The 27,533-nt window shown below is 37.3% G+C and overlaps 1 protein-coding gene across 5 annotated transcripts in view; it reads left to right on the plus strand.

Moving 5' to 3' along the window:
• Positions 1 to 27,533, plus strand: part of Kdm2a (lysine demethylase 2A) — a 118,486-nt gene that overhangs the window by 33,685 nt on the left and 57,268 nt on the right. For 2 of the 5 annotated variants that reach the window (XM_063227594.1, XM_063227597.1), the window contains exon 2: positions 8,559 to 8,626. The exons of the other annotated variants lie outside the window; for them this stretch is intronic. The gene's annotated coding sequence lies outside the window, so the exon portion shown is untranslated. The remainder of the gene's footprint in view (positions 1 to 8,558; positions 8,627 to 27,533) is intronic. 5 annotated transcript variants of the gene reach the window in all.

Here is a 27,533-nt window from a genome sequence, read left to right on the forward strand (position 1 = left end):
TTGGAATTTCAAGGTTATACGTATCACTTTGTCTTATAAAGGCTAAAAAAAAGTAGTAACAGCAACATTACCCTGCAAATAGTAAAACAATGAATCCTGCCCTGAACTAGGGAGTAAACCCAGGGCATTTGCACCAAACTGCACCCTGGCCCCTTAAAAATTTTATTTTGTGTGGGTGTCTGTGAAAGCACTCTTAAGTTCCCAGGGGGAAGCACGAGAAGATGAAGAAAATAGAGACAGAAAGCTGGGGTCAGGTGGAGCCCTTCTTCCTGATGGGAAGAAAAGACTGCTCATCCACCAAATGTGCAATCATTGATTTATACACTTATTCACATACCACGCCCTTTGCTTAACTAGCTGACTTTTTGTGCCCTGTGTTCTTGGGACTGGAACACCTGCTCACCTGCAGCACTCCATGCCCTGAGGCATTTCTCAGGTGCTCCCATGCCCTTGGGGACACTTCTGGGCACTTGTGAGCTTTCAGCTCCATTGTGTAAACAATCACTAGTTCAGTGGCTCCCAGTGATTTTGAGACAGGGTCTTACTAAATCATTAAATTGCTCATGCAGGACTAGAGTTGGGATCTTGCTGATATGGAATGTTTTCATTTATCCTGTGAAAGAATTAAAGGATTATTGCTAGGTTATATGACAAATGAGTGCTTAATTTTATTAGAGATTGTCAAACAGTTTAACCATTTTTATATTCTGAGCTCTCATAGCTGCATTTGGGCTATATGCATGATAGCATTTAGACTTCTTTATTTTTTTGTGTGTACCAAAAATTTATTCATGGATAGAAACCTACATTTATTCAAATACAGTCGTGTCATCTTCTGGAATGGTGTCGTAATTCTCTTAAGTCCCAAATTCTGACTTGAATGTCTTGCAACTCCATTTCCTGTAGAACCTTTGGCCCCAGTCTGTCACATCCAGCAATGGAGCTCTCCTTAAATAAACACTTATTTATTTATTTATTTATTTATTTAATTTTTTGTCTCAAGGATCAAACTCATGACCTTATGCTTACAAGGCAGGTGCTTATACCACTGAGCTAAATCCCAGCCCTAGATGAACACTTCTTGTCCATGCAGCCTGCTCATATTGCATCATTCAACATACAGTGCATTGAATTAAGAAGACTCATATTAGGCACAACAACATCCATTCATTATCAAACGCACACATTATTCATGCATTGTCTCTGGTCATTTGGCAGTGTCTGAAGTTCATTTGTTTACCTATGTGTCTACGTCTCATCCAAAGGCTCCTGCTTGGGTATTTACAAATATTTAATTATAATTTATATTATTTGTTAATACTTATTTATATTAAATTACACATTGCTATTTTATAATTCATCTGTTGTGTATTGTGGTGGACTTAAGTAAATATGTCCATCTGGATCATCTGTTTAGGCTTTCATATTAGCCATTCTAGTTAGTATAAAGTGGTAATGTAATTTTTAGTTTTTATGTCTCTGATGACTAATGATGTTGAGCCCCTTTTTATGAACATGTTAGTCACTTGTGTAGCTTTTATGAAGTATTTGTGCAGGCACAAGATCGTGAGTTCAATCCCCGGTACCAAAAAAAGAAAAGTGAAGTATTTGTTCAAGTCTTTTTGCTTACTTGTTCCTCCCTGGTGTGTGTGTGTGCGCACACACACACACACACACACACACCCTTCTTTCTCCTCTTCTTCTCAGTCAGGGTCTCACTGTGTAGTCCAGGCTGGCCTCAAACTTGTGATTCCCCTGCCTCAGCTTCCTGAGTTCTGGAATTAACAGTCATGAGCTATCATGATTGGCTGTGTTCATCTTCTGTTTTTGTTTTTGTTTTGAAACAGTGTCTCACTGTAATTCAAGCTGGCCTCGAACTCATGGCCTTTCTCCAGCCTCAGTCCCCTAAGTGCTGGGATTACAGATGTGTGTCACTATGCTAGGTGTTCTTCTTTTATTTATTGATTTATAGATCTGTGTATATTCTGTATGCTAGTTTTTTATAAGTTTATGTGCTTTTTCTAATCTGTGTTTTGCCTCTTCATTTGTTTTTGTTTGTTGTCACAAAGTCTTGCTGTGTAACTGGACCTGCCTTGAACTCGCTGTGTAGCCCAGGCTGGCCTTGAATTTGTGAGGGTGCTTCTGCCTCAGCCTTCTTAGTGCTGGGTTTACAGATTTACAGCACCATATGCTGCTAGTGGTATATTTTTGGTAAATGGGATTTTTATGTTTTCATTATTTAGTTTTGTTTTGTTTGTTTGAGATACTCTTACTACGTAATTCAGGCTGGCTTTGAACTCATTATGTAGCCCAGGCCGGCCTCAAACTTGGGGGCATCCTCCTGCTTCAGCCTCCCAAATGCTGGAATTACAACTGTGGGACATCATACCTGGCAAAATAGAAATTTTAAGTCATTTTTTTTTCTGTTTATGGCTTCTAAAATTTGATCCTTGCATATCCCTTTATAAGGAAATATGATAATATCTCCATTTTGTCCTTTAGGAAATAAGAGGCAAAATCACTTACTCTAAGGTTATACAGTCAGTAGGTGCCAGCTCAGACTGGAAACTAGGTCTTCTTACTTCAGGTTGAATTTCTTTCCATTACACCATGTTCTCCCTATTACCTGAAAATGATACCACACTTAACTACTTTTTCTTTTCTTAAAGTTCTATGTCCTCTTTTACTTTTGGATCTTTGCATATGCAGTACCTTTAGGTACTTTCCCTTCTTTTTTTTTTTTTTTTTTGGTCCTTTTCGTTTTTATCAGTACCAGGGATCAAACACGACTGCCTGCTTGCAAGGCAGGCGCTTATGCCGCTGAGCTAAATCCCCAGCCCCCCACTTTCCCTTCTTCCCTTTAATACTATTCTTCAGTTTTCAACTTAGATGTTATATTCACTGAGAAAATTTTGACATCTTTCCTGGTAGACGAGATGCCTCTTCTTTGATTTCTTTAACATTTGTGTTTTCTGCTATCTTAGCAAACAATATATCCCCATTGTGTTTTCACTTACTTAGGTTTTGAGGATAAGAACCATGTATTTACTAAAGTATTGACAGTATTTGGCACATGGACACATTGTAGATATTTAAAACTTCAATGAAATCATTGACTATAATTCTCTCCTTGTCTACTTGTGACAGATTTTTTTTGGTACTGTGTACTTAGGCCCCATGGTATATTTACTTAACATATTTACTGTGTAGCATTGTGATAATTCCGTTTGATTTTTTTCAGTTCCTGAAGTAGGGCAGTATATTTTGAAATGAGGCTTATAAAAATTTATATTCTCATACCTAGTAACTGTTAAAGCTTTCTATTTTTTAAAATTACTGAATTTAAGGATTTTTGTGGAGTGTTAAGACAGTGTCTCACTTTGTAGTTCAGGCTGGCCTTGAATTCACTGTATAGCGCAGGCTAGCTCCAGCACAGCAATATTACTCCTGCCTCAGCTTCCCAAGTATTGGGATTGTAGGCTTGTGCCATCTGGCTGTGTAGGAACTTTTTTTTATAGTTGATAGTGTCTTAAGCTTCAAAGTTAAACTAAGTGATAAATTTCATGGCCAGGGGTTTAGCTCAGTGGCACAAGCACCTATCTGGCAAGCGCAAGGTCATGAGTTTGATCCTTAGTACCAAAAACAAATAAATAAATTTTATAGTTGCTTGCATTTTAGCACAAATGCAACCATTAATTTCATCTTTCATTCCTAAAACTAGATGTTTTCTTACAAAGTAACCTCAAAACTTAACTGAAGTTGGCAGTTATTCTGTGATTAGGTAAGAAAATATCCTTATTTTTAGAGTAACACACTTTTAAGGATAAAAGTGTGATCTTTGTCACTTTCAGATATTTTGAGTATGAGAGAATATGTGTGTATACATATATATGTTTACATATGTATATAATTTACATACATGATATAGGCCTCACTTTGCATAGTAGTATGGGACTGTAAAAGTAACTATAGGCTGAATCCATGCAGAGTGAGAAATTTGTTATCTGTAGCCTATTAAATTTTTAAACAAAATGTTAAGAACTATTTGTTAATTATTAATATGTAAAGAAGTGAAGCTGTAGTATAACTGACATTAATTTGATATATTAGAATTGAAAACAGTTCAAACAGTATTTGCCTGTTATCTTATATTGCCTGAGATACGGTGCAGACATCTTTTGAAGCCTTACTTTCCAGTATGTTATCCTTTTCATTTTTAGTAGTGTAAAGTATCTTTGAGATATTCCTTAAAGCTTTTTTGGCTGGTGCCATGTCCTCTAGGATATCTCTCTTTTTGTTGTTGTTGTTGTTATTGTTATTGTTGTTGTTTGGGGTAAGGTCTCACTATATAGTTCAGGCTAGCTTTGAACTCATTGTGTAGCCCCAGGAAGGCTTCAAACTCACAGCAATCCTCCTGCCTTAGTCTTCCTTCAAATGCTGGTGTTACAGCCATGTACCACTATGCCCAGCTCCTAAGATATCTTTTCATCATGATGTGTTCCTCATTTATAGTAGTAAGTGAACTTTTACTAAATTCCTCTGATTGCACTTAGTTCCCTTTACTTCTATTTGAATTTCGCTTCCAGAGTTATATTTTATTTCATTGCCTCCATTTTCATTTTTGTTGGCCAATTCCCTGTTTTGATTATTTATATTTACAGAGTGTAATGTGGGCTTATTCATATTTACAGAGTGTAATGTGAGAGGCAAGGAGGCAACACAAGTTTTACTTTGTTGTTTTTGAACTGAATTACATGCCCCGTAGGAAACCCTATCCCTGATAGACTTTGAAAGAAATGATATGCTTGGTCAGTGATCATGTTATTTGGCTAGTGATTTGTGGAATGAAGACCTAACAGCAAATGTAATACTTCTGTTAACTACTCAACATTTCATATACGTGGTAGCTGAAATTCAAACTGTTATTTGAGGATCAATATCATTTTACTGAAGTATAGTAACAAATTCATGTATATTAGGACCATGCAAATCAAGCAAGTTTACAAATGAGCACAAATGTAAAAGTTTTTATTTTTCTATATAAAAATAATCATCCCTTATCTTAAATGTTTGAGACCAGAAGTTTTTCAGATCTTAGAGTTTTTTTAGATTTTGAAGTATTTGCATAGAATATATCACTTGAGCACCCCACATCTGAAAATCCAAAATCTGAAATGTTTCATATTAGTGCTGAAAAAGTTTTGAATTTTGGAGCATATTGGTATATTAAATTATATATGCTCAACTGTTAATATTAGAAGATTAACTCCTTGCAGAATGATTTATTTTTTATTTTTTTATCAGTACCGGGGATTGAACTCATGACCACCTGCTTGCAAGGCAAGGCAGGTGCTTATGCGGCTGAGCTAAATCCCCAGCCCCCTTGCACTAACTGTAGCTTTGGTTTGTAGAGAGGATCAGATGAGACACTGACTGTATATAAAAGTCTTTTGTTAACTATAATACATTATAGGGAACAAATATGTGATATGACAGAGTAGTCAGCATTTTCTGAATATCTCAAATAGGTAAGCAGTACTTTTGATATCTTACATGTATTAGGTATATCATGTGACCTTGACAACAACCTTGTGAAGTTGGTGGTATTTTATGCAACCCAGATTTATGGATGAGGGCACTGAGATTCAGGATTTATCTAAGTTTAGGAACAGAACCAGAGTTTGAATTTAGATATTCCTTGTTCTGTTGTACTGATCTGTTTTTTGGGGGGTTGGAAGTGGGGAAGTCCTTCCAGGACTTCTTTCTCCATGGCTAACTTGAGACTACAGCATGAAAAAGTGAAAAAGGAATATTGTTGATATATTAGTAAGAGAGGGGAGGACTGACCCCAATGGTGGAGGAAATAACCAGAGTGGTTAGAGTGGTTTTTCTTGTTTGTGGTACTAGGAAGTTGAAACTAGGTCCTTTGCAGTGGGCTACATCCCTATCTATGTTTTAGGGGTTTATGGTATGTTTTGGAGGGGGTCTCTTTAAGTCGCTAGGTTGCCTAGGGTGGGTTTGAATTTCCAGAGTGCTGAGATTATAGGCATGTACCATTAGACCAGGCCGGAAAACTTTTTTTTTTGAGATGAGGTCTCACTAGTGTTCATGCTGACCTTTAACTCTCTGTTTAGCCCATGCTGGCCTCAGACTTGAGGAGATACTCTGCCTCAGTCTCCTGAGTGTTGGAATTACAGTAGCACCACATCTGGTGAAAACTTTTTAAAAGAAGCCAGGAGCTAGCTCATCATTGTAAAGAAAGGTGGTAGAGCTGGGAATGGATTTTGGGAGAGGAGCTTGAAACAGCATGTGTAATATGAACTAAAGCCATACAATACAAAATGAGCAATATTGAAACTGAATGGAAAAGATTATATATTCATTTACTTACAGTAACCCCCAGCTGTAGACACTTTTCATTATTGGTTATAAGCCATAAAGCCATGTTTGCCTTCTCATACTATTGGGTTTTATGTGTGCATATTTTAACTGGAATATAAAAGTATCTTTAAAAAATTATCCAGATAACACAATTTTCTGATCTCATTTGGTTTTGGGGGAATGGAGGTGTGACTGTGGCTGTGGCTGTGGCTGTAGACTAAGCCCAGGGCCTCACACATGCAAAACAAGTGCTTTGTCATTGAGCTATATCCCCAGCCCAAAACACGTAATTTAGAACAATTATTTCTGATCTCGTTTGGGATCATGTTGATGTATATGTTCATTACTCGCTTAGAACCTGGCTGAGGAGTAAAGTTAAGTTTGTAGTTGTAATAGTTAAGCTTTCCTGAATCAGATATAAATAGCCAGAAAATCTTTGCAAGACAGGAGTTGAAACAGCTAAAGTTTGTTGAAGTGTCTGCCATTAAAGCCCAGAGCATGTAATCAGCGTAACAAACAACTGCTGTTATTAACAATTTGAGTAGGATCCTAGAGTGTCTAGGCTTGACTACATTTTCTGTGTCATCCTGGGGAAGTTCAGGTTAAAGGCTGTCTTTTTTTTTTTTTTACTGGATTTCAAGAGACAGTGGACCTAGATTAATTGATTTTGGTTTTTTGAGACAGGGTCTTGCTATGTAGTTCAGCCTGGCCTTGAACTCACTTTATAGCCCAACATCAAACTGCCCATGATCCTCCTGCCTCAGCCTCCTGAGGTAGAAATTACAGGCATGTGTCACCACATCCTGCTAAACCTAGCTTTTTTGTGTGTGTGTTAGGAATCGAACTCAGGACCCTGTGCTTGCCAGGCAGGCACTTAGGTCACTGAGCTATATCCTTGGCTCTGAACATAGCTTCAGACTAAACTTTATTATACTAGTAACAAGGAATGAGAACTTTAGGGATTGAGAAGTCTCTCCAAACTATGTAGTGTACTTGTATTAGAGGTTTTAGTAGCAAGACTCATTATCTGATGTTTTAGTGGTGAGGTAGGTCAATTCAGGACATACATATTGGTTGGTTCATTAAAGTCTTTACTTATTATTTGGTACAGGTATCACTGTTGCTTACCTTTAAGAAAACTATGGGTATGAGCTGGGGATTTAGCTCAGCAGGATAAGTGCCTGCCTGGCAAGCATTAGGTTGTGAGTTCAATCCCCGGTACCAGAAGAATAAAAAGAAAACCAGGGGTAGATTTTTTTTTAATACCTAAAACTCAAAATAAGTGACAGTCATATTTTCTCCCCACCAGAAATTCCTCACCCTGAAATTTAGTCTCAAAATTGGGTGACATGGTATCTGTTGAATTAACCAAAAGAGTTGGGGTAAGGACTTTGGTACTAGGCCAAGAACTACAGATCTACTACATAAATACCTTACAAATTTGGGATTCTACAACTATGTTCAGCGTGGTTAATGAGCCAATTAAGAAATATTCAAATACTCTAAAATGTTCACTTTTGCTCCCTTTACGGGAGGCTGGCAGAATTTTTTCCCTAAAACTATTTTAGCAGTGCAAAAGTTAAAAATAATTTTCTTATATTCCTGAATTAATTGAGTAGTCCCTTTGTGATTAACTGAATATTCCATTAGCAGAGTTATAATCGGGTTTTGATGTAGTTCATTCCAGGCTCCAACATTTGTGTGACCCTAAACAGGGTACTTTTTAAATTCTCTTGGGCCTTCGGTTCATTTCTTCTTTTCCTTTTTTCCTCCCTTTCCTTTTTTTTACCCTTCTTTTTGTGCTGATGAAGATTGAACCCAGGGCCCTATGCATCTTAGGCAAGTGCTCTACCACTGAGCCACAGTGCAGGCCCAGACCCCTTTGCTCTCATGTAGCCAAGGCTGGTTTGGAACTTGAAGTCTTCCTGCTTTAGACTCTTTGAGTACTGAGATTACAGGATTATTACTCTTAGTTGTTACACTCAACTAAGTGTACTGATTTCTAAATTGAAAATAATAATGATACCTATTTTTTTAGGATTGAGAATTTAATGGGTTAATGAATATAGATTGCTTTGTAAATAATGAATTTTAATAAATTTATTACAGTTCTCAGCAGTTAATAAATCTAAAGGCATTCCATGCCTTTTAAACCTGATTGATTTTTATCTATGTAGGTAACATACTACCACAGATAAGACTGAAGAGCCTCTTGTCTTCTCCAATCCTAATCCCTTCCCTGAAGGTAATCATTTTACCAGTTTGTGTGTATCCTTTTTGTCTTTTTCTTTGCTGTTTTATATCCACACATACCCATACATTTACTTCATAGATCAAGAATAAAATAGATGAATTAAAAGTAATTTTATGAATATTACAATTATTAGGTGTTAGAATCTATATTTTACAGATTCAGTAAATAGCAAATTTCAGCAATTTGTTATATTATGGTAGATTTTACCCAAAAGTACAGAATTCCTGACCCTGGAAAAATTTAATCAAAGGGATGAAACAAATAGCTTGTAGTTGTTTAGCTAAAAATACTGGCCACTATTTTTTGGCTAGTGGATAGGTCAACATTTAGAAAATTTGCTATCTCAGTTTACATTTACCTCAATCCTACAACTAGAAGTCAAAGATAACATGGTCTGGCAAGTAAAAAATTATGCTTTTTCTCAAAAACACAATACTTTTGCCACTACATTTTGGGTTGAAAGGAGGGTATTTTAATTACTTTTCTCATTGCTGAGACAAAATATCCAACTCCCAAAGTTAAAGGAGGAAAGGTTTATTTTAGCTCATAGTTTATAGAGATTTTGGTCTATAATTGGCTAGGTAGCATGGCAAAAGAGAAACAATTCATGGCAGGTAGAAGACAGCAAAGGTGAGTAATAAGCAATAAGCTTCTTTCTGTCTCTTGTATCTCATCTAGGCTATCCACTCTTAGGTCAAGTAGCACTCATACATATATTCCTAGCATTGCATCCTCAATCCAACCACCTCTGAAAAGCCCCACCTATGACTACATGAGGCTTTGTGGGGGGACATTTAGACACAAGCCATAACCGAGAGCAAGAGAAGAGAGTAATTGAAACTGTTCGTTTGTGAACATATAGCTCAGTTGTGGAGTACTTGCTACCATAGTGGAGGCCTTAGATTCTGTCCTAAGTGCTATAAAACAGAAAACCAAAACTACATTAACATTTCACTGACTCTCAAGTGTATTTAAATTATTTTTGTAGTTACTTATGGTATTTTTGTATTTTGTTTATTTGTAACTTATATGCATTGAGAGATGGGCCCCAGTCCACTTGATTGATTTTTAAGTGACAGTACCTTTTATATTCATGATATGCTGGAATGGCATTAATTACATTTGGAATGATTTATAGGGTTAGGTAAAATATATTATTAAAATTAATTTTACCTTTTATAGTTACTAAAAAGTTTTAAATTATAAATGTAGTTCATATTACTACAAAAACTCACTAAAGTTTTTGCTATAGAATTTTATGTGGGTCAGTCCATAGATGTTGAGTGATTTTTAACTCACTAAGATTGTCTGTGCTATTCGATATTTATGGAGTCAAAGCTTTAAAAATTTTTTTGCTAGGAAAAAATATTTTTATAAAACAGTAGGGATGTGGCATTATAGTGCCATTGTGTATGTTACTTTCTGGGAATTTCTTAGATAGTCCTCACGTCTACAAGGAATTGATCCTACCAAAGCTACCTGATTAAGCCCATCCTTGGAAAAATGGTGCTTTTCTGTCCCAGAAAAGGATCCTGGAAAGAAAAGAAAGGGGTAGGGAAAGGATTCTGGAACCAGTTATATTTTTCAACCTAGTCTTTGATGCGTAACTCCTGGGGAATAAGAAAGATTAGGTTTAACATATCATCGTACTATATTCAGTGTTGTAGAACCAGTTTTCTCTATTCATACATCCCTCTACCTTGACCTTTACCCCCCTCTTTTCACAGTACTACAGATTGAACCCAGGGCCTTTACATTGAGCTACCTTTCAGTCTTTTTTTTAATTTTTAAATTTTGAGACAGACTCTTGCTAAATTGTCCAAATTGGGCTTGCACAAAAAAATAGAGTAGTATGATGAATTGATTGATTGATTGATTGATTGAGACAGGGACTTTCAGTGCAGTTCAGGCTGGACCTGAACTCATTATGTAGCCCAAGCTAGCCTTGAGCTCCATGTGCACCTTTTATGTGAAGTTCTTACTTGTTGGGGGAAATGCCACATTTTGGGATCTCTGTTTTTTTTTTTGTTTGTTTGTTTGTTTTATACTTGGGATTGAACTCACAACCTCGCTCTTGCCAGGCAGGCATTTATGCTGCTGAGCTAAACCCCCAGTCTTCTGTATTATTTTTGTTGAATTATTTGAAAATAATTTATCTGGGTGTGGCAGTGCACACCTGCACTTGGAAGACTCAGGCAGAATTGCCGATGCTAGCCTGGCTATATAGTGAGTTTAAGGACTACCTAAATTACATAGATTGTGTCTCAATAAACCACACACACACACTCACACACACACACAAGTAAGCTAGCTTAAAATATTTGCTCTCTGCTCCTTTAAGGTAAAAGGTGGCTGGCTTTGAACAGTGATCCTACCTTGTTCCCTCTTCCCCTCTCAAGTATCTGAAATTATGTGCCACCATACCTGATGAATTGGTTTTATGTTGTTTCTGTACCAGGAATCGAACCCGGGACTTTATGCTTGCTAGGTAGGTGCTGTGCCTCTGAGCTATGTCCCTAGAGAGTTTTATGTTTTGTTTTGTTGTGGTACTAGGAATTAAATTTAGGACCTTGCACTCACCAGGCAGGTGCTTAAGCTGCTGAGCTATACTCCTGGCCTGGATTTTATGTTTTTATTGTTGCTTTTTAAGACATCTGTGTATTCTCTAAAGATAGTGGTTTGGGAATGTTTTCTTTTAGTCCATGGTTTATCCCTTTTATTTTCCCACATTTTTGGCAGAGCAAAATTTTTAACTTTATCTATTCTTTCTTCATCCCCCCATACCTGCCTGTCCTCTTTCTGTCTCTGTTGCTATCTCTCTGGCTCTTTCTGTATCTGTTTCTCTGTGTGTCTGTCTGTCTGAACCTCCCACCCTAGTTTGTTTCTGTCTTTCTGTCCCCCTGAATGTCTGTGTCTCTGTCTTCTCTTTCTGTGATACTGGGGATTTAACCCTGGGGCTTTGCATATGTTAGGCAAGTGCTCTACCACTGAGCTATCACCCGAGCATCATTTATTTTTTATTTTGAGTCAAGGTCTTACTAACTTACCCATATTGATCTGGGACTTGTGATCTTCCTGCTTCAGCCTCCTAAGTAGTTGGGATTATAGGCATTTATCACCTGTCTATTTTTTTTTTCAAATCCACTTTATTTCAAAGAAAAAGAAGAAGAAAAAAATAACATAAAATTTCAAATCATGTCAATCGGGGGCAACAATGGTACATACATTGAATATTGTCATCCCTAGATCATTCATCCAGAGACTAAGACATCTGTTACAATTGTCCTAACAGTTCCAGCACAAATCTTTCTCTTCACTGAACTTAGAGAAATCAGTAGTATAACTATTTTAACTTTTTAAATTTTATGTGTGTATTTTTGAGACAGGGTCTCCAAGTGAGTTCAAGCTGGTCCTGGACTCTGAAGCAATCCTGCCTCTCCCTCCCAAGTGTGAGATTACAGCCGTTTGCCTCCATGCCTGGCTTCCCTTCCTGTCTGGCCCCAGTTCTGGCCCTGGTCCCTTTTCCCTTTCCCTTCTTTTTCCCCTTCCCCTTCCCCTTCCCCTTCCCCTTCCCCTTCCTCTTCCTCTTCCTCTTCCCCTTCCATTCCCTTCCTAAATAGGGTATCACACTAGGTAGTTATTGTGTATTCCAGGTTGGTTTTAAATTGTTGCAGTCCTCCTTCCTCAGCCTCTGGAGTGTTAGGATTACAGTTTTGTGTCACTATACATGACATGTATACAGTATTGCCTTTTAAAATGTCTGCATTAGGCAGTTGTTTGCTCATTGCATAGCTTTAATTTTTCTAAGCAGTTTCCTCTTAAACCAGAAGTTGAGGCTAAAAGATACAGAGTGAAAGATTTCTACTTTCATAGAACTTTACTTTTTCCCTTCAGAGTTTGATGTCATTAGTGGATAGTGGTGATGGTTGCATAACAACATGAATGTACTCCCCCCCCCCAAATCCATTTTATTTCAAGGATAAAAAGAAGAGGGGGCCAGAGATATAGCTCAGCGGTGTAGCACCTGCCTGGCAAGTGCAAGATCATGAGTTCAATTCCCCATACCAAAAAAAAAAGTGTGGGGGGGATGCCAGGCGTGGTGGTATACTCCTGTAATCCCAGCACTTGGGAAGTTGAGGCAGGAGAATTGTTTACAAATTTGAGGCCAGCCTGGGCTACAAAGCAAGCCCAAAGCCATCCTAATCTGTATAGTGAGACCCTGTCTCAAGAAAACCAAAAAACCCCAAAAAATATAAAGAAGAAGGAAAAAAACAACAAAATTTCAAAACACATCAGTCAAGGGGCAACAGTGGTACATACATTGTGTGTTGTCATCCCCAAAGCATAAGATGAATGTACTTAATGTTACTGAACTGTACACCTGAAAATAGTTAAAATGGTGAATTTTATATGTATATTACCACTTACACAAAATTTTATGCCACTGCAGTACACTGAATTTGTAGTCTTATCTCTCTGCTTTTCTCTAATTACCATGGCTTCCTTTTGGTCTAATTGAAGGAGAGATTCTGAAATAAAATTCTGCAGTTCAGATTTGATTTTTTGTTTTTGTTTTTGTTTTTTTGAGACAGGGTTGTACTATGTAGTTTAGGGTAGACTTGAACGCACTCTGTAGCACATGCTGGTCTCAAACTCACAGTGATCTTCCTGCCTCAGCCTCTCGTGCTGAGATTTCAGGTCTGTGCCACGATGTCTGGGTACAGTTCAGATTTTGAAGAGCGAAAATGGCAGTGGTATTTTTCAGCCATTGCCACTGGTAGAATTTGTCTTTGTAGCCTCTCAGGAAGGCCATTGTTGAGGTCTTGGATGTTTTTAATTGTCCTCTTATTGTGGGTGGAGCCTGTGTTACTGGTGAAGACAGACTTTCCCTTTTAACTATGTGCCGTTTGCATTGCATTTGTTTAAGCTGGCCAGATGCAGGAATATCCTAATATGAGCATCAAAGTGATGATTGACAGTTTGCTGGGAAGACAAGACTACCATACCTGGCCTGACTTCATATTTTAAAGATTAGTTAGGTACTAGACATAGTTAACACTTGTCTCTAATTCCAGAACTCTGGAAGGCTTAGGCAGGACAGTTGCATGTTTGAGTCTAGCCTGGAAAACTTGGTGACTTAGCAAGACCCTGACTCAAAATAAAAAAGGAGGGTGAGAGATTTAGCTCTGCTGTGTAAGCACCCACCTGGCAAGTTCGAGGTTGTGAGTTCAATCCCTGGTACCAAAAAAATTTTTAAAAGGCTGGAAATGGATATAGCTGTGTGGAGGCCCTGATTTCTATCCCTGGTACTAGGGGAGGGTGGGGAGGAGTCTGAAATAGTGATTTTCAACATGTGGCCAAGGGATGTGCCCTGGATTGTTCTTATAGAGTCTGAGAAGTCAAACTATTTTTATAATAATACTAGGATATTATTTACTTACCTCTCTAGAAAGTAGAGATTTTACAGAAACAACAGTAGTGTTTGCCACAGTTATATGATGTGTGATGATATTGCTTTCAGGAGTAATATTTGTGTATTCTAGAATTGCACAAGGTGGTTTAGAGGATAAACACATTTTCAGAAACTAACTCAGTTTTCATTCCTCATTCTGCTCTTTGGTTATATGTACCTGCTATAATCTATAACCTCACAGCAGAACAACAAATCATTATTTAGAAATTCTAGGTCTTTTTGTTTTTTGTTTTTTTGTTTTTTTGTTTTGTTTTTTTTTTTTTTTTCTGTCTTCCTCTTTTTGTTTTTTTTAAAAACAGAGTCCATGTAGTCCAGACTGGTCTTGAACTTGTGGCAGTCCTCCTGTCTCAGCCACCCAAATGTTGGACTTTCAGGTGTACACTACCACATCCAGCTTTGTGACATAGGATTTTTGTCTTTAGCCACATAGACCATTCGTTATGGGAAATACGATCTAATCCAATGTTGATTCATGTTCAGATGCCAAGTTGCTAATATTTTTGAGCGTATGTGACTACTTTACATCTTTTATTTCCTTTAATCCTCATACAGCCCCGTGCAGTGGTTTCTGTTGTCATTATTAGTTAAGTAGCTCCTATGTAGTGAAAGGCTGAACCAGGATTTGAACCCCAGAAAACAGGCCCAGACTGTGTTACTGCACTGTACAGTGGCCTACTTTTTCCTTTGTCAAGTTTGTAAATATATTTTCATTCAAATCTCAAAATTAATCCTTTGCATTAAGGTGACATTCTTTTTTTTTTGGTACTGGGTATCAAACTCAGGACCTTGCGATTGCCAGGCAAGTGCAATGTCACTGACCTATGACCCTGCCCAAGTGTGAAATTCTTGACCTAAGCTTCCATTTTCTCAAATTTGACATAGAGTCAGTACCGAAAGTAGATTTTCAATTTTATATGTGGGAATTTTAGCTGGATTGAGGGTGATTTGGTAATGTTTTAAGACTACTACTAGGCTGCAGAAACTTAGCAAAGATAATGAACATTAACTTAAATTTTTAGGACTGGGGATTTAACTCAGTAACTTAAATTTTTAGTTTTTATAGTATAATAAGTGTAACTGTTTTATTGTTTTTCTTTTTAGTTATATGGGTCACTTCATCACTGTTATTGTAATTTTTTTTATGTAAATTCAGAGTTGAAGCCATAGTTTTCTGTCTTTAGTTGATACAAATGGGATAACTGTCTACTTAGGAAAAGTCTTGCCAGAATTTTAATACAGTAGTTCAGGGGAATGTTTGTGGGTAGTAATTTAAAATACCAACTCTTGATCTTGTGCCAATTGCTTCTGAAGCTTCTACTCCTAGATAGGAAATTTCATAAATCAAGTTTGACAGTTTGAAAAGAGGTTATATGTTGATTAAGAGGTTGACCTTTGTTAATCAAAACATTAATCACAGTTCCAGAGAAAAGGATAATGGAGGAAAGCACCCTGATGAGAGGAATGTAGCAAAACTGGAAATTAGGACATTTATGTATTATCACCTGGTTTCAAGTGACTGCTTGTTATCTCCCTAAACTCAAAGACTTCGAAGAATCAGCGTGTGTGACACGTTTCATGGTTTATATCATTTACTAAACACACATACAGAGTTAGTGTTTTCCAGGACACTCCTTTGAGATTTATAGTTCCTTTCCTTTGGCTAGGAAAAGAAATGAAAAGGGGAAGAAAAAGTAGGAAGTTTTCTCTTCCCCTTTGCTTTTTTTTTTTTTTTTTTTTGGTGTTTCTGAGACAGAGTGTGGCTGTGCAGTTCAGGCTGGCTTTGGGCTTACTTTGTAGCCCAGGTTGGTCTCAAACTTGGAAACGATTCTCCTTCTTCAGTCTCCCAAGTGCAGGTATTACAGGAGTGCACCACCACACCCTGCTTCTTCCTCTTTGCTTTTAAAGTCAACTTTAGGAATTTTTTCCTGTCCAGCTGCCTGTCTCCCTTCCTTCTTGTACTGAAGGTTGAACCTAGTACTTTCATGCTAAGCTGTATCTGCAGCCCTTCTTTTAAAAAAATTTTTTTTTAATTTTGAGATAGGGTCTCACTAAGTCACTAAATTTCCCACACTGGGTTTAAACTTTAGATACTACTACTTGTTGAGTTACAGGTGTTGCACCACTGCACCTGGTTTCCATAAGTTATCCTTATATAACAAATATTTAATCCTTGCCTTCTATGAACTAAATTGAAATAGGCTCTACCATTTATGATACTAATGACTTAACTATGTCAGTTATAGAAGATAATGAAAAAGCTGGACATTACTTTGATTCTGTGTTCTAGGTATGTGTTGCTATAGAAATAAATCAGGCAATAAATACAAGTGTTCTTAGAATATTTGAATTTTAATGAATGTTTCATTGGCTAATGAAAATAAAGTTAAGAAATTGATCTGAGAAGCTAATATTTCTGAGTTATACCTCCATTTTTTTTCTTTTCATGTTTGGGTGGTTTAAAGATTCTTTGTGATTTGGTCTTTTAAAATCCCCTTTTCTTTTTTTTCCCCCCCTTTTCTATTTCAAGAGGCAAGTAACTAGGCAGACATTTTGTTTTACTTTGGGTTAGGATGTTACGATTTTGTTTAGCTCAGGCCACTTTTTAACTGTCTTAATATATATTTAGTCTTAAAATTGTGCTGTGGCTATGGAAGAAAATGAAGATTTGGAAAAGTGGGATGGAAGAGTGAGGAATTACACATTTGTACTACACAGTTGCTTAAGAAGGACATCTTGAAGGCCACTTGAACGTTGACAAATGCTCTTACTTTCTTATTTCCAATTTCACTGGTGGTTTGACTGCACTACTTTTAGAAGATGAGCTGATTGAACATTATACATATGAAGTATAATATTGTGATATACTTTTGCCAGTACTCAAGGAGAAGAGTTTATATGCTAGGAAAACCTTTGAGAGGACAAAGAATATGTGTTAGGTGGAACATCTAAACTCATTACTTCTCTTCAAGATGATGTTTAGATGCTTAATAATTACCTTGAATTTCATAGGGTAATTTTGCTACTTTTAGACAGTTTTTTTCTTTGAAGATTTATTGTAATACCTTGATTAAAGTGAAGCAATATATGTACTTTACCTCATTTCTTAGCCTATAGCTTTTATGGAGGTCCCATTTGTGGTCTGGTTAAGTGAATCCTGACTTTCAGAAAATTATAGGATCTTTCTATATGTAGATGTTTGATACAAGTTCTGAAAAGAAATCCTAAAGAAAAGTTCTTGTTGAATTTTTTTCCCCTTTGAGACAGGGTCTTTACTATGTAGTTCAGGTTGTTCTTGAACTCACTGAATAAGTAGTCCAGGCTGGCTTCAAACTTCTGATCCTCCTGCTTTAGCCTCATAAATGCTGCAGTTTTACTTGTCTACCACCACACTTACCATCATTCTGTTTTGTTTATTTTTTTTCCTTTGAGCATTCTTCTCCTTTTCTTTCCTCGTGTGTGTGTGTGTGTGTGTGTGTGTGTGTGTGTGTGTGTGTGTACTGGAAATCAAACTCAGGACCTTGAGCTTGCCAGGCAGGCCTTTTTTGAGGGGGGAGGGAGGAAAGGAACAGGGTCTCACTATATAGTTCAGCCTGGCCTTGAACTCACTGGTGTTGTTATCTCATCCCTCCATCTTTCTTCTGTGTCTTCTTTTTACTTCCTGTTGTCTATCCTTTTATTCTAACAGTTCTTGTTTGGTTGGTTGGTTAGTTGGTTTTTGGTTTTTTGAGACAGGATCTCACTATGTAGTTCAGGCTGGTTTTGAAGTCACTGTAGAGCCCAGGCTGGCCTTGAGTTTGTAATCCTCCTGCCTCAGCCTCCCAAGTGCTGACATTACAGATGTGTGCCACTGTGAGCTTAAAAGTGCATATGAGTGTATGTTAAAGTAGTAATGTAAGAATTTTGGTATATATTGCAAAGATTCATAGTTAATTCATATAGCTTTTTTACGTTTACAAAAAGATGTTCCATCCTCTCCACCCCGGCAGTATCACAATATGAGACATGAAAATCTAGGTCTTACTTAGCTTCTTATATCATCACTAACAAGAGGTCCTGTAATTAAAACTGCTCTCGGGCAATAACATAAGAAACTCTTTTTTTTAAAAGCAATATAAGGATTGAACCCAGGGCCTTTGCACTGAGTTACATTAACTCAGTCCTTTTAAAAATTTTTTTTTTTTTTTTTTGGTCTTTTTCCTTTTTATCGGTACTGGGGATCAAACTCACGACTGCCTGCTTGCAAGGCAGGCGCTTATGCCGCTGAGCTAAATCCCCACCCCCTATCTTTTTTTTTTTTTTTTTTTGTCTTTTTTCTTTTTATGGGGAGGCTGGCCTTGTTTGAACTCATTATATAAAGCCCAGGCTGGCCTAGAATGTGCAGTGATCCTCCTTCCTCAGCTTCCCAGCAGTTTTGATCATTTTCAGTTACCCTTTCCTCCTCTACTTTTCCCTTCCTCCATATTTTGAACCTCTTTTAATTACTCCAAATAGCCTGCGGGTTTTTTTTTTTTTTTTTTTTTTGTTACCAGTGATCCAACTCATGACCTCATGCTTACCAGGCAGGCACTTGTGCCGCTGAGTGAAATCTCCAGCCCCAGGGGCTGGGGATTTAGCTCAGCGGCACAAGTGCCTGCCTTTCAAGCAGACAGTCGTGAGTTCGATCCCCGGTACCGATAAAAAGGAAAAAGACAAAAAAAAAAAAAAAAAAAAGAAATCTCCAGCCCCTCTGCCTTTATTTTTTTACTGTTTGTTTATAATTGGGCTTCATGCATAAGAGAAACCATGTGATTATTTAACTTCCTGTGTCTCACTTACTTAACATTACAGTATCAAGATCCATCCATTTTTCTGCAGGTGATTTGAGTTCATTGTTCTTTATGGCTGAATAAAATTCTGTTGTGTATGTATACCACATTTTCTTCATATATTGTCTGTTGATGGACATCTAGGCCATTTTCAGTGTTTAGCTATCCAAAATCGCACTGCTGTGAACACAAGAGTCCATATATCACTATAATATAATGTCTTTAATTCTTTCAGGACTATATCTATAAGTATAACTGAGTCAAATTGAATTTCAGTTTGTAGATTTTTGAGGAATCTATACTGATTTCCATAGAGGTTATACTAGTTTATATTCCCATCAAAAATGTAGAAGTTCCCCTTTCTCCATTCCTGCATATTCTGACCAACATTATTTGTTGCTGTTATTTGCTTAGCACCATTTATTGAAGAGTTTACCTGAAACATGTATTTTGTCTCCTTTGTCGAAAATCAGATGGCTGTAGATGTTCGAGTTTATCCCTTGATTTTGTTTCTAACTGGTCTAATTGTATGCTAGTAGTGTGCTGTTTTTGTTCCAGTGGCTCTGTAGCACTGTTGGCAAACCTATAGGGCGCTTTCCGTGATATAAAAAGCCCACTGTGGCACACATACCATAACTTTGCCACCACTGTATACTATAAAGATAGTATATTTAGAAATCAGGTACAGTGATGCTGCCAGCATCCCCTCCTCCATTGCTTTGGTATTCTGGATCTTTTGTACTTCCACATGAATTTTAGGATTGTTTTTCTAGTTGTGTGAAGAGTGTTGTTGGTATTTGGATTGATATTTCATTGAACCTGTACAGTAATATGGTCGTTTTTAGTAATGTTATTATCTTAGTCTGTAAACATGAAGTGTTTATTGTCTAGTGTCTTCAGTCTATTTTTTTTTTCTTTTTTTGAAATAGGGTCTCTTACATAGTTTAGATTGACCTTGAACTCACTATAGCCCAGGCTGGCCTTAAACCCACAGAGATCCTCCTGCTTCTAGCTCCCTGGTGATAGAATTATAGCCATGTCTGACCCTTCAGTTTTTACATTTTCATTGTAGAGGTCTTTTACCTCCTTGGCTAGATTTATTCTCAGTCATTTTGTTTGTTTGTTTGTTCTTGAGGCTATTATAAATAGGATTGTTCTCTTGATTTCTCAGTAAATTCATTACTACTGATCTTTACATGTTGATTTGTATCCTGCTACTTTGTAGAATTTATCAGATGTCAGAGACGTTTGGTGGACTGTTTAGAGTTTTCTAGGCATAAAATGATATCATCTGGAAAGAAATAAATTGACTATTCCCTTTCCTATTTGTGCCTTTTGTATTTCCTTTTGTAGTCTGCATTGGCTACAGTGCCCAGTACTGTATTACACTTACCTGCTTTCTGACTTAGGATGTGCTTTAATTTTTTCCCTAGTCAGCATGATGTTGAAATGAGGTGGTATTTTTTGTTCGTTTTGTTTTTATTTGTGTGCAGGAAAAATAAACCTGATGTACTGGTAGGTACCAGATTTTCAATATAGTGTAATATAAACTGAAAGAAGACTTAACTGAGTTGAAATTAGCTTGTAGAGAACTTTATTTTAGAATGTAGAGGCACCTTGAGTGATCACGAAGGGAGAATTAGAATTTAGAGAAGTGAAGTTATTACTGAAACTACCTTCCTGCAGAAAAAAGTAGTAGTAGAATTGATACTAGATAACTTCTTCCTTTCAACCAGTAGTGGGGAACCTATGGCACATACGCTATAGTTTGCTGTTTGTATCAGTGAAAGTTCTAGTGCTTTAGACACTTTCACTTTATTTTCTATTACCTTAAAAAAATATAGTTTTACTTTGTTTCCTTCTTTGTAAAAGAATTCCTCCTGTCATTTATTCTAATTCTTACCAGTTATTATCTTAGGCAAGAAAACTTACTTACTATAAAATACAAAATGATAAAATTATGTGTTAGTTTCCAAAGGATGATTTTTATTATATTACATTATTAGTCTTTTAAAATTAGGATAAACAAACTGGGTGCACACTTCTAATCCCAGTACTTGAGGGCCAAGGCAAGAAGACTACTGTGAGTTCCAAGGCCAAGCCTGGGCCACACAGTGAGTTTATGGTCAACATAAACTACATAGTGCAATCTTGTCTTAAAAAAGAAAAGGAAATAAGACTATAATAAATAAAATTTGCCATTTTAATTACTTTAAAGTATTCCATTCAGTATCATTGATTATACTCACAGTCTTGTAGTACCATCATCACTATCTCCAAACTCATTCATTACCTCAAGCAGAAATTTTTACTTAGTTTTGTGTTTTATTTTTCAAGGGATCAAACTTACAACCTTGTGCTTGCCAGGCAGGCATTTACACTGCTGAGCTAAATTCTGGCCCTTGGTTTTTTTTTTTTTTTTTTTTTTTTTTAGGCAGGGTCTTGATACATAATTCAGGCTGGCCTCAAACTCATGGGGATCTCCAGCCTTAGCATCCTGAGTGCTAAGATTACAGGCATGTGTTACCAACACCCCACCCAAATATAAACTCTTAATCACAAAGCAATAACTTTCTAGTCTACCTTCCCTGAGCCTTTGCTAACTTTTATTCTACTTTGTGTCTTTATGGCTACAAATTTTAGGTACCTCATATGACAGGAATCATGTATTTTTGCTTTTTTTGTGAATAGTTTGTTTCACTTAGCATAATGTCCACAAGGTTCATTCATGTTGTTAGAGTGTCCGAAGTTCATTTCTTTTTCTGGCTGAATAGTACTCCATTTTATGTATATTCTGTATTTATTAATGTATTCATCAGTTGATACTTGAGTTATTTCTACCTTTTGACTATTGTGAATAATGCATTTGTGACCATTGTAAAAAATTTCCAAGTGTCTGATTTCAGTTCTTTCGTTTTGTTTTGTTTTTGTCTTTTTGAGGTAGGGTCTTGCTATGCAGTTCAGGCTGGCCTTGAGCTCACTTTGTTGCCCAGGCTGGTCTTGAATTTGCTACAGTCCTCCTGCCTCAGCTTCTTGAGTGCTGGGATTATAGGCACGTATCACCACATTTGGTTTGAGTTCTTTTGGAAGTAGAATTACTAGGTTATATATGTAATATGGGGGGACAATTACTGTATTTTCATTATAAGCTCTACCATTTTACTTTGACCCCAGCAATTCATGAGAGTTCTAGTTTTGCCACTTTATACTGATACTCATTTTCTGTTTTAAATTTAATTAAAAAAATTTTTTACAGTAACTGTACTCTGAATGGTTATGAGGGTAGGATCTCATTGTGGTTTGGATTTTCCCTAATGACTAATGATAATGAGTAAATCTTTCATATTCTTAATGGCCATTGGTATATCTTCTCTGGTTTAAGTTGGAAAGTTTGAATTTGGTTGTTATTGTAAGACGTCATTAAATATTGGGAATATCAAAGATCTTATCAAATACATGATTTGCTAATATTTCCTCCCATTCTATGGTTTGGCTTTTCAGTCTCTTGAAATACAACTTGCTGTTTTGTTTTTGGCAGTGCTAGGGTTTGAGCTTCAGGGCCTTTGCATTGAACCAACTCTTTTTTTACTTTTTAGATTTTGAGACAAGGTCTTACTGAGTTGTTAAATTGCCTAGGCTTGGGCTCAAACTTTTGATCTTCCTGCCTCAGTCTCTCAGAGGACTGGAATTACTGTATATGCATTATCACTATTCCGGGACCCCTACCCTTTGAAACAGGGTCTCACTATGCAGTTCAGGCTGGCCTTCAGCCTGCTTTGTAACACAGGCTGATCTCGAACTTGCAATGATCCTCCTGCCTCAGCTTCCTGAGTTCTGGGATTACAGATTTCTACCACCACGGCTGGCTCCATTTTGTTTTGAGGTCTGAGTGTGGTTTCTTGCTCCATAGCCCAGGCTGACCCTGAATTCATCATCCTCCTGCCTCAGCCTACCAGGTACTAGGATTACTGTTGTGTACTACCACACCTGTTCATTTTTCTCCTTTAACCTATTAATGTAGTGACATTTCTGGCACATTGTATGAATACCTGCCTGTTTTGTTTTATTTACTGGCTAAAATGGCTGTTTTTAAGATGGGTGTGGTGGTATGCATGCTGATAAATCCTAGCACTTGAGAGGCTGAGGCAGGAGGATTGTTGGGAGTTCCAGGCCACCCTGGTCTACATAGTAAGATACTATCTTAGTTTTTTTTTTAATCGGTACTGGGGATCAAACTCACGACCTTGCGCTTGCAAGGCAGGCGCTTATGTCACTGAGCTAAATCCCCAGCCCAGTAAGATATTATCTTAAAAAAAAAAAAAAAAAAGCTAAAAACTGAAAATGGCTATGTATAGAAAATGATTGTGCTTTTTTCCAAAAAAAACAAAAAAAACAAAAAAAAGTTCTTTAATAGTGTGCCCTTTTATTGGTCTGTATCAAACTTTTTCTCATAAAAATACATTGCTTTACTTAAATATATATATCACCTTTTATTTTATAGATTTTTTTATTGAGATGAAATTTGTATGCCATTAAATCTACCCTTTTAAAAATGTATAATTTAGTGGAGTTTTCTTTTTTTGTATTTTCACAAAAGTTGTACAGATGCCAGTCACCAGTATCTAATTCCAGAACATTTAGATTACCCCAAAGAAACCCAGTACGCATTAATAGTTACTTCCCATCTCTCTTCACCCTGGCTCTGGGTAATCATTAATATACTTCTTATCTCTGTATATTTATTCTGGACATTTCATATAAATAGAATCATATAGTATGTGGTCTTTTATGATGGACTTTTTCATTTGGCATAGAGATTATCAGTAATTGTCTTTTTTTTTTTTTCCTTTTTTTTTTTTTTTAAATTTTATTTAAGGAGAAAAGAAAAAAAAAGCAGGGAAAGGGTACAAGTTATACAGATTTACAGAAAAAAAATGAACAGTAGGAAATCACTAGTTAATGGATTACATATTGTCATCTTAGAAATAATTGTTCAAGTCACAAAATTAAAGCTTGTAAAGTGGACATTCCATCAATGATACTGCAAACAGTTCTGTTCATTGATCCAATAAAACTCTGTGATATCATTTTCTATCTTATACACTTAAATATACACGCAGTTATATAGTTTGGAGCACTTTCTTTTCCTCTCTTTTGTACCATGACTATTACACATTTTGGGTTTCATTGCTCCCACGGTTCTTATTACTTTTTTGGAAGAGAGTAAAACCAAATGTGACATAACAGAACAGAATCGGTCAAGTCAAAAGGGTGGACATAATAGATAATGTAAAAACATAATACAAGGTGATCAACAATGGTTACCATAATGCCTCCCGCTATCTCTAATAGAATTGCCTATATCGTTAGTTATAATACAATTGAACAAAACAGTAAAGAATAAAACCAACAAAACCAAAACATTGGAGACATTGTAGGTCTTCAAAAGTAGATAAAAGTCAACAAGAATGGGCGTCATAATGAATCTCATTATCTTCACAGCTGATGCCTAAACTTTCGAACCTGATACTATCCAGCAAAACAGAATAGGGGAACATCAGTTAAAAACCAGATGGTGAGAGTAATACAGGGCTTTAAATCAAGGTAATGAAAAGTCAAAGTGGGTTACTATAATATATCCTGCTATTTTTTTCCTTTAATTAAAAGGATAAAGATAAAAAAGTAAATAATGGAGTGGAGATTGAGATAAAAGAGGGCATAACAACGAAACAGCGCAGATCAAAACATAACCATTTAAGCAGAATAGTGTTTCACCACCAGATAATCCTAACCTAAAAGTAGGTACCATATTGTCTTTCTTTGAAATCCTTGAGTACAACTTCGTATACTGTAGCATTAAGTATATCAAAACAATGTAAAACCATTCAAGAGAATGACAGCATTACAGAGTATTTAGAATCGACTAACAGAAAATGAATAATGGTTTCTGTATAATCTCCTTGTCTTTACAAGGTTTTTGCTTATACTATCGTACATAATAAAATCCAATAAGATACAACCTATTTAGACTATTGGAGACAGAAGGACAAAAGCTAGATGAGACTTCAAAACAAGATGATACTAAATCGGTATTACCTATTAAGATGTCATTTTCTCCAAAATAGCTGTTCCTATCATCCAATCTTCTCTGCCTCATTTCTGTTGAGCTCTTTTTCTGTCAGTAGCTGTCAGTTTGTCTTCTTCATTTTGTTCTCTGCTCCATTCGTTGTGGCCTCTCTGCCATTATTTCTGGATTCTTTGTATTTTTCTTTTTTTAGAATATCCTGCAATACTCTCTGTAGAGTTGAATTGGTGGTTGCAAATTCCCCCAGTTCCTCTTTATCCTGGAAGCACCTTGTTTTTCCATCAATTTCCAGGGACAGTTGTGCAGGATATCTCAATCTTGGCTGGAGATTATTATCTTTCAAAGCTTGAATTATTTCCCCCCACGCTCTTCGTGATTTGATGGTTTGTGCCGAGAAATCTGCTGTAATTCTGATGGGTGTTCCCTTGTAAGTGGTCTGTTTCTTGTCTCTGACAGCTTTTAATATTCTGTTCTTGTATTGAATTTCTGGAATTTTTATTATTATATGCCTGGGTGTTGCTCTGTTTGGGTTGTAGGTAGCTGGGGTCCTGTATGCCTCATACATCTGAGTATCTTTACCTTTTGCTAAATTAGGAAAATTCTCCTGGATTATTTCTGTGAGTAGCTTTTGTAGTTCACTTGTTTGTGTCCCTACTTCTTCTTTTATGTTCTTAATCCTTAAGTTATGGATCCTCTTATCATCTTCTTGTCTTTGTATTATTGCTGTTTGTTTCTTTGTTATTTTTAAGAAGTTTTTCATTTCATTCTCCCATATTACAAGTCTGCCCTCCAGTTCAGATAGTCTGTCCTTAGTTTCTTTCAAGCTGTTATGCCAGTCTTCTATAGACTTCTTGGTATCTTGATAGTCCCTTTGAACCTGCTTCACGTATTCTATGGTTTCTCTGTTTTCTCCATCAAACAATTCTCCCCTTTTTTTCTGTTCTTCCATTCCACCGCCTGTTTTTTCTTGGGTGGTACTTAGCATTTCTCTAACTATTCTGCATACTTCTAGCTTCAGGTCGTTGATAACTTCATTCCTGAATTGGTCTATGAGGCTCTCTATATGGTGCCTTATGTATATTGGTGCGGTGTCTGCTATTGCCTGTTTCTCAGAATTGGGGGCCGAGGAGCCTTTCTTGTTGCTGCCTCTTCTCATGCTGCCTCTTCTTCTCTGTTCCTTATATATGCAAGCTTATATAAGAGGCCCAGCTTCTCTCCCAGTCAGCCACAGCCTGATCGAATTGCGCCAGTTAGGTGTTCCTGCTCACCGCTGCGCACCAGGGAGTTACGGACCAGGCAGCCTAGGCGTCTCCCCTCCCGGCCACCGTCAGGCTCTGGGATCTGGGTTGGGACAGCCTACCAGGTCCGCCAGCAGCGTCACGCAGGCCAGGCACTTTTCACCAATCCCGCCTGAGAGGGGGATGTGTGGCTGGAGTCGCCCCCGCGCCCTGCTCCCGCAGGACTGCTTGGGCCCAGAAAGTCCTCCGCTGGAGTCAAACTGTGGTAGAGTGTCAGCTTCTCTCACTCACCTCACCACAAGTCAGTGCACGCCTCCCTGCCGTTCGCAGATTGCCGTTCTCAGAGCTTCTGCGCGTCTCTCTCCTTGCTGAGCCACTGTAGAGGCAGCCAGCCACCACTCAGCGGGAAACCCAAATCGCGGCTTACAATGGCGCGGGGTCCAGCCTCCACACCGAGGCTTTTCTGTTCCTGTTTTAGCACCAGGAATGCATTCCAAGTTGGTTTCTCTCAGCCCAGTTCGTTCCTGAGTCAGCAGAGCATATCTCCACCTGCTTATGTCTCCTTAGTCCGCACCATTCCTGGCTTCTGAGCCAAGTCTTTCAGAGAGCCTCCGGTAGTTGCTGTTATCTGTCCGCCATGTTCTCCCGGAAGTCCAGTAATTGTCTTTTTTGCTAAATAACATTTCATCATACAGGGCAGGGGGTATAGTTTGGTCAGTGGTGCAGTGCCTGCCTGGCACGTATGAAATCCTGAGTCCAATTCCTGGTATCCAAAAACAAACAAACAAACAAAACATTGTACAGATGATAACACATTTTATTTATCCATTCTTACCTTTTTTTTTTTTTTTTTTTTTAATCGGTACCAGGGCTCAAACTCACAACCACATACTTGCAAGGCAGGCGCTTTTGCTGCTGAGCTAAATCCCCAGCCCCTTATCCATTCTTCTGTTAATGAATCTTTGAGTTGTTTCTACTTTCTGTTGATCGTGAATAATGTTGCTGTTAATAATGCTGTGAGAGAGTCAGGCATAGTGGTGTACTCCTGAGTCTCAGCAACTCAGGAGACTAAGGCAGCACAGGAGGATTACTTAAAGCTGTGAGTTTGAGATGAACCTGGGCAATATAATCAGACTCTTATCTCAAAAAAAAGAAGGTGTCATAAATATGTGTACGTTTTGTATGAATGTGTTTTCATTCTGTTGACTAGGTAGATGCTTAGGAATAGAATCCTGAGTCATATGATAACTTTATATTGAATCATTTCAGAGCCTGCCAGTGTTTTCCAAAGGTGCTT

Source organism: Cavia porcellus, unplaced genomic scaffold (genome assembly GCF_034190915.1).
Source record: "Cavia porcellus strain 051 isolate PalLab524CR breed Dunkin Hartley unplaced genomic scaffold, mCavPor4.1 scaffold_17, whole genome shotgun sequence".
Classification (NCBI taxonomy): domain Eukaryota; kingdom Metazoa; phylum Chordata; class Mammalia; order Rodentia; family Caviidae; genus Cavia; species Cavia porcellus.